A 12197-nucleotide genomic window follows, 5' to 3' on the forward strand; every position below is an offset into this window, starting at 1 on the left:
TTGCCCATAAGTTTGCTTACTTATGTAAAAATCAAATCAGAATATTTATTAATTTTACTTAAAACCATGAGGCATCCACCATACACCCCCCAAAAATAAAAAAAAATAAATCTTATTGCATCTAGAGTGTTATTAGTATATGCTGTGACTTGAAGGTAAATAAAGTGATTCAATGTTTAATTCCATTTTTTCCCCCTTCAAAAGTACTGGAGACTTCATTTCAAAAGACTGCAGGAACAACCCTTAGCTGGGAAACTCTCAGCGATATGGATATTGAGCAAACATGCGCAATCGCTGAAACAGTAAACAAAAATACATTGCTTAGATTTTGCAAACTCTGCCCAAATTTAGAATGTAAACTGAGAGATGCAAAAGCAGTAATGTTATTAATTAAATCATACTATTCAGAGCAAGAGTCTGTGCTCTGTTTGCTAAATGCCTGGAAGCACAACAATGAAGCGTGTCCTGTGAAGCATTACAGGGTACATACTCTGTGCTTCCAGGTCTAACTTTCCTTCAGACCTTAAGGAGGGAGCTGCCAATACGCCATCCGGCAGGGTTCAGGCTGGAAGGGCCTGCTAAGGCTAGGAAGGAATAGGCTGCTGCTTGTGAGCAAGAGACTTATCCCAAGACATGCATGCCATATTTATTTTGGGCAAAACTCTTCCCAAATCACAAGTTTGGACTTGTTTAATACTTCCATTCTTCCCCCTTCAACCCTGCACAGTAGAAAGCTACAGTGCCTAATGAAGATGCTTCCAGCAAGGTACTGCTACAGCACAGGTTTCCGCACCCTGCCCTGCAGCAGACGTTGCCACTGTCGCTGCCTGGCAAGAGCTGCGAGGTCACCTGGCTGCAAGCTGCATCTTCTGCCCTGCCGAAGGAGCCCTTCGCCCCCCGCCTCGCCCCAGTTCAGCCGCTTCAGCTAAGGGTCGCTGGCTTTAACCTCTGACAACGCAGACCATCAGCTAGGTACGAAGGATGTGGGATATCCTGCCTTGAAACACCACAGCTCCCCCCTCCAGCCCCTACGAGGGCACGGATTTGTCTGGTATTTCAAATATTGTAGCTATCCATGCTCTGACAGCATGCAGGAGCGGGCAGGAAGGGAGGGAACTTCCTTCCAGGACTGCAGTGCAGAAAACCAGGACCGGTTGCGCTGCATTTATAGACATGGGCAAGCAAAGCCGGAATTTGAACTATTTGACAGTTTCTTCTCAAGAGAGCACCAAAATTAGAGAATAAAAATATTATTTTGCAAGACTCGGGTGCAGTGGCAGCATAAAAGGAGAAACCTGCAAGAACTCATTTTTTACTGGCATTGTTAAGCTTGAAATTAAAAGTAATATTTTAAGTAAATATTTATGCTACAGAAAAACATTAAAGAATTACAGATTACAGCAAATATTGTACATTAGGTACCTAATGTACACAGAAATTAGAATAATTTTAAATATGTTATACAAGAAGTTGCTGAAACATTTTAAAAACAAGTCAAAATCAACCTACAAATTACAGAGATCTTTATAAGCACTGCAGTTGTACATGGTATTAAAATGATGTGATGAATTACTAAGGTCATCAAATATGGCCTGATGCCCATTCATCTTTGTTAAGGGGAAAAAAAAAAAAAAAAAAAAAAAAGGCACAATAACTTAGAAACGTTCATGCAGAAAGGGCTGCAAATGCGGCTAAATTTTTGGCTTTCAGGCAAACAGAATAAGAGGGAAAATGCTTCCTTCTCTCAAGATAGCAGAAGTGTACTACCAGTTGAAAAGATTCATACTGACAATAGTAAAAAGCTTAAGTTTGTTTTGTGTATGAAATGACAGACACAGACCAAGCACGGGGGGGGGAGAGAAAGAAAAAAATACGTGGAACTTATGCCAAATAATGCCAAGGAAAACTTGAAAAAATATTCATATGTTTTAGCTACTTAAAGCACATTTACTTCTGTCTAACTGACTGGCTATATAAAAAAAAAGTGTACTGTTTGCTGTTCTACCAGCCAGCAGGAAACCAAAGTCAAAAAAAAAAGTATACACACACATACATTTTTATACATACAATACATTAAAAGTCATCAAGAAAAACACATCTGCAATTTTAGATATGCAAACAGTTTCTAACTATTTAGGAAAAATTCTGAGTAACAGTAATTTCTGTTAAGGTTATTACTTCTAAGTGAACAACCAAAGACAGATTTTACAGCAGCCTAGCTACCTCCCTCCCAATTCGGATCCTTCACAACTTTCTTTCAATGGCTTGTAAAACTTACGTTGATTTATTTTCAGTAAAAGAGCACCTTCTTTTTTTATGGCTGTTACATTACCCCAGTGTTTACAGCACAAAGCACAGTTGAGATACAAAATACTGAATACTACGTGAGAAATACCATTAATAGAAGAACGGCCTTGAAATTTCATTTGCATGTTTTTTAAAATGTTACTGGTCTCTATCAGAGTCCTCAAGGGTAAGTCCATTATCAACTCATGCACTTAATGGCTGATCAAGCAAAAGATACCAAATATGATGACAATTGAAGTTTAGTCTTTGACATGGTGATTTTGTCAGGAGAAAAAAATTGCATAAACCATACAGATTCAAATCATGTATATAAACCTATGCAATATTTTTTTGAAAAACATTACACTGCTACATATTCCTGCAGACAAGAAGCAACATAAAATACTAACAGTATTTTAAAGTAATATAGGACAACAGTTAAAAACAATCCTCCCCTTCCTCTTTTACTTTCTTTACCTTTTTAGCATCCTTTTGAGGCTTTTACTCATGCAGAGATGCCCTTTCTCCTTAAGCATAAACTAGTCTGTCAAGTAACACAGTTACCTTTTCCTTCAGCAAATCAGTTTTTCTGGTTAAAGCAATTAATTTCTACCTAGCAAAGTAAGTGGCATATTGTTTGTGAGACTAATTCTGGATCAATATTTTGGTTAATTAGAGAATCAATATTCATGGTGCCTATTTTGTCAGAGCTGAGAGTCAAGCTAAATGTGCCCATGTTCCCCATGCAAAACTTCGCAAAAGAGCACTGTGCATCTATTTCTTCCATTAGTCATCTTTCCTCAAGGGGATCAAATGAGCTTCTGTTGCCTCTTGTTTCTAGTTGTCCACTCAATTATCTTTTTTTTTTTTTTTTGCAATGTTACAATACCTCTTTTATAACAGTCAGTATATACAGTTTAGAATAAAATGTTACAATTTTAGCTATGTACTTATAAATAAATAAAGCTTGTATTTATCTACAAGTTAATATGATCGAAATCAACGGGAGTTAAAATTTACGCAAAGCTTAAAATTTTTGTGTATGCCTGTGTATTTTGGTTAGAGTCCGATTCTCAGAGGGCTACCTACAATTATTTTGATGGAAGTTCAATAGGAACAGCAGGTGCTTATCACCTCAGGTAAAAAAATAATTCACTCTGTAACGCGTTCTCAAGATTCCCTCCCCACCCCCCAATAATATCTAGCCATTCTAACCTTCTCAGCTCTCGAAGCCTAAATCCCATCACAACCTGATCTGTGTTTCTAATTGTTTAGGGGGAATTGTGCACATGTATTTTGTAGTACTTTACATGCTATTGAGATAAATCCTGCAGTTTAGAGTTGCACGGTAAGCTTTCCTTCAAGTGATGGATTTTTGTTAAGTCCTTATCTGCATATAGATGTTTATTTATGAATCCTGTTACCTGGGAAATTGGGACTAGCACTTTCCAAACATCCCTTAGGGTTTCAATTGTGATAGTTAGCAGCCAAGAATAACAGCCTCGTTTTAAATACAGGATCTGCTGAAATTTTATGCCTAGAAGAAATAGCTCTCAAATAAGTGCCCAAAAAGCAATCAGGAAAAGAACGTTCATTTGAGGTGCAAACTGTGTCCAGGAAAAAAAAGCAGTCTCCCCCAAATCCCTTACCCACAGTACCCGTCAAATAGCAGAGCAGCTTCCCTGGTGATAATATCCTAATGGCAAACTTGCAATAGCAGTAGTACTTTGCCTGTAGTTTAAGGGTAAAAGATAACTCCTTAGAAGAAATAGCGCTTTCAATGGTACTACCATAGAGAACAAGGGATTCAGATTCTGTAATACCATGGTGATAACATTAAAGTCTGAAACAGCTGTGAAATACTAAAACCAACCCAAACAATGGATAATGCGCAATCTTCACACACCAAAATCCAAAACAAAACAAAAAACTTTTAGCATAAAATTCTAAGCAATCTCATAATTTCAATCAGAATACATACACCTTCTTAAAAAAGCAGAAGCCTCCTATCCATATCCACCATCATATCATTCTTCCTATCCAAAGAGGTGAAAATGGCTGGATGACACGAGAGAAGCTGCCAGCTGCTCAAAACAGACAGTCAGCTGGTACACATATTATTACTATTTAAATGTCAGAATGAAAAACAGATATCACAGTGAGCTTCTTTTTGTCCAAGAGAGACATGATACTGTGAAGTAATAATAAAGTAGTTTAACAGGAGGTTGCCTATTAGTGAAGCTGTATACAATGTTCAGCATGTTGTGTTCACTCAACAGAACAAACCCCAAGAACTTAATGACCCATCTTTAATCCTCCCAAAAGTATTTTTAAATAAATGAATAAATATTTTAAAATACAGACAAATTGGATAGCAAGTATCTGTCTTTTTAGCGAATGTTTCTGTTTTTTCCCCCCCTACAATTTAAAAACCTCTGTTCCTTCTGTATTAGAAAACTTCCTGCCAAGTAAAAGCTACCAGTAAATTCTGCATGAGCGGTTACAATATTTGTTTCCTTTTCCTTTTTTCATCTCATTTTCTGCTAGTAGGCTTACCAAAAGTTCTGATAAAGGGCAATCCATAGATTGCACCAATTTGCAGTATTTACTTATAGATCACAAACCAATCCTCTCCTGTGACAGCACACGTCCACACACGTTTGTGATGATCTTATTCATCTATCTCCATTCAATCTATATTTGGACTTTTACCAATGTTCATGCTTTTATTGCCTTTAAGGCTTTCTTTCCTTCTGAATTTCTTTCAAGTGTCTTTATCACTTTAATGCATCTTGGCAAGCCTGATACTTCCTGATATTTTGAAGTAACTTTAGAGTTTCAAGACTCTAAAGTAGACAGATTATAATAATAAGTAACAAAGGAACATGTCTTTAATTAACGTCTATCTTTTGAAAACTGGAAATAAACATTTTGTTATGAATAATGTACTCCTCTGGAATCCCACTAATTTTCAAATCAGTTTCCTGACAGGTTTCACAAAACAAATGCCTGACCTTTTTCAGTGGCATCTATCAACACCACACATCATCTCCTTAGCATGAACACATTGTCAACACACGAATATACGTTTTTTCAACCTGCATACTGCATATATTTCTTGTAATCTTTTCATCTCTTATTCTAGCTTTATGTTCCCTTGAAACCTTCTGTTTTTTCAAACGAGGCTGTTAGGCACTGATTGATAAAGAATGTTTCAATACCTTCCTGCAGAAAAGCTATTTGATATCATTAGCATTTCAAGAGGAAATCAAGTCGAAGCAGTTGTCCAGAAAAAAAACAACAACAAAAAGCACATTCTCCAGAAGACAACTTTGGCCCATCTCATCTATCAAATATTACTTCCAATAAGGCATCCTCTAAACAACTGCTCATTCCAATTCCATCTGATCCTGCCCATTTTATTGACCTTATGCATTTTTCATTTACTTTCCTGTCATATTTCATGCTAGAGGAGAATTATTCTAATCTAATTTTCTTGGTAACAGTCTCCTTAGCAACTGGCGAGGGTGACCTGCTGGGTTAAAAAGACAACATCGTACACCTAAGCTTATCTAACTTCAAGCTTTAAATTTTTTAATTGGTTTATTAAGTGGTCCTGCTGATACCTTTTTTTTATATTCCTGATATTTTACATATAAAATAATCACTAAGCTGTACAAGTCTTTGACCTGAATATGGATCTGTTTGCGAACATCAGCATGTCTTTATTACATTCAGATCCCTGCTATACTACACTCCCCGTTTCCTCTGCTTTGTAACTCACAAGCTTCCCTGCCTGCCCCATGGTTCAGCTTTATCTCCTTCAGGGCAGAGGAGCATTTTCAGCCTGAACACCTCAGCTGTCATCCACAGGACCAGATGTCCATGTGCTCATTCGAGTCACATGGCAAAGGTACACAACCTCCCACAAGCCTTCTCTCACTCTGTTAGGCAGGAAAAGAAAAGAAGATAAAACTGAAACCCTCTGAATGGAAATGCTTGAAGCAGCTGCATAAACCATATTGAACCACCTGTACAAGTTCCAGTAGGAACTTTTCCTACTGTAAAGATTAGTACTTGTAGTCAGCTATGTGCACAAACATAAAGACATTCTCCTATAAGTTTTAATGTCCACAGCCATCTTCAGAGGTCAATACAATGACTGATGGACGGCCTCTTCATAAATACACATGCATACACTATCCTGAGGCTAATGAGCACTAGAAGGTTGCATGCAAGAATGTACCATCAAACAAGGATTTGAAGGATTTCTTCTTCAATATCCTTCCTGAAGTTAAAACTAGAGATACTTGCTGTAGAGTAGGCCCTGTGAAAACAATCTCAACCTGTACATAGAAACCATAATAATGATATATCTTTTTTTTTAGAAGTAACACTGACAGCAATATTTCCCCATAGAATTCCATATTTACTCTTTTTAAGTAGACCAAAACCCCCAACAATATGTTTTAAGAGTTTGCGAACAGTTATAGCTGCTGGATTTGGGGTTTTGTTTTGCTTCTTAAACTTGGACTTATCCTATTTTTATTATCTACCTACTATTCCTCACCTAATTTAATTGTTACTGGTTTACCACTGTTAAGATTACATACCTGGTCTTATAACTTATACAGCTTTCCTTTGAGAGCTTTTTTTACTCTTGTGGTAAAACTGAATCTCAGAGTAACTGCAGCAGCTAAGCTGAACATAACTGAAGACCTTGCTACCAGTTCTTACAGAAATATCTCAATCATTTACCACTACTCCATATAAAAGTTTTTGATTTTTATTCTCCCCCCCCCTTTTTTTTTTTTAAAGAGTGAATAAGGGTGCTTATTCTAAGAGTGAACAGTCATTCAAAGATACTATGCAGAAACCAATGTTCAACTCAAGTCAGAAGAATTTTAAATTGTTATCAGGGAAAGGTCATGATTCCACAGTTTAAATTATGTGAATTTAAGACTCAAATTTCAAGAGTTCAAAACAATGAACAAGAAGAGGTTACTCCAGAGATCCATGAACTGGCAGGTTGAGAGCTGCAGTTATTGCTGAAAACTCATTAGATGTTTAGGCAGCTGCAAACTTGCCAAATATTATTTATCTGAGATGGGGTGGGGGAAACAACATAGAAATTCAGCCTTTATGCGAACAATCAGTTGCCTACAGCATAGTCCATATACAGGCTTGCTGAATGCAGCAAAAGACTTCATTTGTTTTTGTTGTATGCTCTATATTGCAGTTGAAGAAAGTTATTCTGGTTTCGAGATGCCAAATTCAGCCTACAGGCACTGTGCTCCTTAACTTAAGTTCTTCTGATGAATGAAGTAAGCTCTTTGCTTATCTAGCCAACAAGCAGAAAGGTTTCTAGTGTGATCTCAGTAATATCCTTGTACTTTATCCTGGCTGTATTCTCTGCCTCAGTGCCCCATACATACAGGTACATATAAAACATTGAATATTATCATGTCTTGATCTTATCATGACTAGGTGGCAACTTTAAACATACGTGTGTGTGTGTGTGTGTGTGTGTGTGTATGTATGCAGAGATATATACAGGCATACCTCATTTCATTGTGCTTTGCTTTATTGTGCTTCGCAGATACTGCCCCCCCTTTTTTTTTTAAACAAATTGAAGGTTTGTGGCAACCTTGCATTGAGCAAGTCTATCAGCACCATTTCTCCAACAGCATGTGCTCACTTTGTGTCTCTGTGTCACATTTTGGTAATTCTCGCAATATTTCAAACTTTTTCATTATTATTATATCTGTTAGGGTGATCTGTGATCAGTGATCTTTGATGTTACTATTGGAATTGTTTTGGGGCGCCATGAACTGCGCCCATATAAGACAGYGAACTTCATTGATCAATGTTGTGTGTGTTCTGACTGCTCCACCGACCGGCCGTTCCCCCGTCTCTCTCCCTCTCCTCGGGCATCTCTATTCCCTGAGACACAACAATATTGAAATTAGGCCAATTAATAACCCTACAATGGCCTCGAAGTGTTCAAGTGAAAGGAAGAGTCGCATGTCTCCCACTTTAAAGCAAAAGCTAGAAATGATGAAGCTTAGTGAGGAAGGCACATCAAAAGCTGAGACAGGCTGAAAGCTCGGCCTCTTGCACCGAGCAGGTAGCCAAGTTGTGAATGCAAGGGAAAAGTTCTTGAGGGAAATTCAAAGTGCTACTCCAGTGAACACACAAATGGTAAGAGAGCGAAACAGCCTTCTTGCTGATATGGAGAAAGCTTTAGTGGTCTGGACAGAAGATCAAACCAGTCACAACATTCCCTTAAGCCAAAGCCTAATCCAGAGCAAGGCTCTAACTCTCTTCAATTCTGTGAAGGCTGAGAGAGRTGAGGAAGCTGCAGAAGAAAAGTTTGAAGCCAGCAGAGGTTGGTTCATGAGGTTTAAGGAAAGAAGCCACCTCCATAACATCAAAGTGCAAGGTGAAGCAGCAAGTGCTGATGTAGAAGCTGCAGCAAGTTATCCAGAAGATCTAGCTAAGATACTCAGTGAAGGTGGCTACACTAAACAACAGATTTTCAATGTAGACGAAACAGCCTTCTATTGGAAGGAGACGCCACCTAGGACTTTCATAGCTAGAGAGGAGAAGTCAATGCCTGGCTTCAAAGGACAGGCTGACTCTCTTGTTAGGAGTTAATGCAGCTGGTGACTTTAAGTTGAAGCCAAGGCTCATTACCACTCTGAAAATCCTAGGGCCCTTAAGAATTATGCTCAGTCTACTCTGCCTGTGCTCTGTAAATGGAACAACAAAGCCTGGATGACAGCACATCTGTTTACAACATGGTTTACTGGGTATTTTCAGCCCACCATTGAGACCTACTGCTCAGAAAAAAAAAGATTCCATTCAAAATATTACTGCACATTGACAATGCACCTGGTCACCCAAGAGCTCTGATGGAGATGTATGACAAGATTAACGTTGTTTTCATGCCTGCTAACACAACAACCATTCTGCAGCCCATGGATCAAGGAGTCATTTCGACTTTCAAGTCTTATTCTTTAAGAAATACATTTCGTAAGGCTGTAGCTGCCATAGATAGTGATTCCTCTGATGGATCTGGGCAAAGTAAATTGAAAACCTTCTGGAAAGGATTTACCATTCTAGATGCCATTATAAACATCTGTGATTCCTGGGAGGAGGTCAAAATATCAACATTAACAGGAGTTTGGAAGAAGTTGATTCCAACCCTCACGGATGACTTTGAAGGCTTCAAGACTTCAGTGGAGGAAGTAACTGCAGAAATGGTGGAAATAGCAAGAGAACTAGAATTAGAAGTGGAGCCTGAAGATGTGACTGAATTGCTGCAATCTCACGATCAAACTTTAACGGATGAGGAGTTGCTTCTTAGGGATGAGCAAAGAAAGTGGTTTCTTGAGATGGAATCTACTCCTGGTGAAGATGCTGTGAACATTGTTGAAATGACAACAAAGCATTTAGAATATTACATGAACTTAGTTGATAAAGCAGCAGCAAGGTTTGAGAGGACTGACTCCAGTTTGGAAAGAAGTTCTATTGTGGGTAAAATGCTATCAAGCAGCATCACATGCTACAGAGAAATCCTTCGYGAAAGGAAGAATCAATTAATGCAGCAAACTTCACTGCTGTCTTATTTTAAGAACTTGCCACAGCCACCCCAGCCTTCAGCAACCACCACCCTGATCAGTCAGCAGCCATCAACATCGAGGCAAGACCCTCCATCAGCAAAAAGATTATGACTCGCTGAAGGCTCAGATGATGGTTAGCATTTTTCAGCAATAAAATTTTTTTTAATTAAGGTATGTACATTGTTTTTTTTAGACATAATGCTACTGCACACTTAATAGACTACAGTACAGTGTAAACATAGCTGTTATATGCACTGGGAAACCAAAAAATTCGTGCGACTCGCTTTATTGCAATATTCGCTTTATTGTGGTGGTCTGGAACCGAACCCGCAATAACTCTGAGATATGCCTGTATATACACATGCACATGTGCACACACACATTCATTCATAGGTAAATGATCACTTCACCGGCCCTATCTTTTCAGGGCACCATTAACTGAATTATAGCAATTCATTCAGCGTTTATGAGATATGAGGACACAGTATTCCACTGGTACTGGTAAATGAAAGAAAGGCATAATGTAAACGTGAAACCTTGAAATATACAGACTGAATATTTCCATCTTTAGTGCTTCAATAACTTCCAGCTTTTGAAGAGGTATCATAAAACTGAACTTACAATTCAAACGTTCTGTAGGTATGTGTGTGGAGGAAGGTCAATACATTAAGTTTCAGAGATATAGCTCACAATAGTATTAAGGAGAAGGGCCTGCACATTTCATCAAGGTCTGGTTGCCCTATAAATGCTGAATCACTAGTACTTCTGCAGATGGTTAAGTCAAGCTATACAACAGCAGAAGTGCATAACTACTTAACACTGTTGTGCACAAAGCATGCACAAAGCATGGTAAGACTCTTTGCTATTGCAGAAAAGGCACTAAATGTTAAGTAAAGCCATTCTCTATGCATCCTCCATAAAACATAGTGCTGCTTAGACTATTATCTGCTTTCAAGCTCAGCAATGGATTAAAAAGAGAACAGCCAACCATTTCACATGTGGGCATGTGTGTCGGACAGCAGCCATCCCCATTATGAAAGTAAATCCCTGTATAAGCATTCATCACCTCCTTACCGATACCACACACCTACCCTAAGCTGTATATCCTATTCAGTAAGGAAGGAACTTCTTTTGCTTTCCTATCTTAACTTGCTAAGAGGCACAGAGGGCCTGCCACCTCTGACGTCCTCTTCCTTTCTGCCACGCAGGAGGACATCCCAGTCTCTGCATCAGATCTGTTTGGCAACCATCTCTCTGCTACAGTTTCTGCTAAGAAGCAGTTATGACAACAGAATCTGAGTGTATTTCTCTGTTTGCAGAGCCCCAGGCTACACAATTCTAACAATTTATTTGCTTTGGAGCATGGAAGAACTGATAATTTGACATGTCAAAGCTACTTCTACTTCACCTCCACTTCCAAATATTTTTCCTGCAACCCCTTTCCTCTCTTTCTGTGCCTGCCTGCATTGCAAATGTCCTAATCCACAGTGACAGCACTAGGGCTGATTAAAGTGTTTGCAGGTGATGACAAAAATATGCTCACTTTTAAACAGCAGACAGCTTGCCAGGACAGATCTGCAACACGGAGAATGAAAAAGCTTAAGAGCAGAACATGCTTTAAATTTTCAGTCAAGCCATTACCTTCACCATTCTCAGTACATCAAAAAAGCAAATAATTGTAATTACAGATGTGACATAGCTCTTGCATATTTAACATACTCGGTAAATACTGGAGTGAGGGAAGTCAAGTCAAATGCAGCAAGTAATTTTTTCTTCCACAGAAACTAAGCATAAATTTAATATTACCCTTTTCTGAAATTCATCACATTCTTTAATTTAATATTTGTTTAAATAATATTAGCCTCACAAAAAATATTTCTGACTCCTACACTTTAAAAAGTAATTGCTTTAGGGAGATGTAATGAACTTTTAATACATACTTTTTTTTTTTTTTAATGGGAGATTGATAGTACTTGTTAGATCTAGGCACTGTGCCTGTGGGCAACGTGCCGGCTTCAACAAATAGCTCTACAGCAGAATTCGCTAGCTACTACAGACACTTATTAGGCACTGTGCCAGACGAGGCCTTATCCAGAGGAACTATAAATGGCCTGTTGACTTCACTTGCAGCGCTGCCCAAGTTAGGCCTGTAGTGGCGGGTTCAAGACAAGCCTGTGGTACAGCCTGACACACAGTTTTTGCAAAGGATAGGGTCTCTGCAAAGAAAAGCAAACAGCTCTTGCTTCATGAGCTTCAGTGAGACTCAAAAACTTCCCACAGACTCTT

This window comes from Apteryx rowi, unplaced genomic scaffold (assembly GCF_003343035.1).
Source record: "Apteryx rowi isolate R43461 unplaced genomic scaffold, aptRow1 scaffold_859, whole genome shotgun sequence".
Classification (NCBI taxonomy): Eukaryota; Metazoa; Chordata; class Aves; order Apterygiformes; family Apterygidae; genus Apteryx; species Apteryx rowi.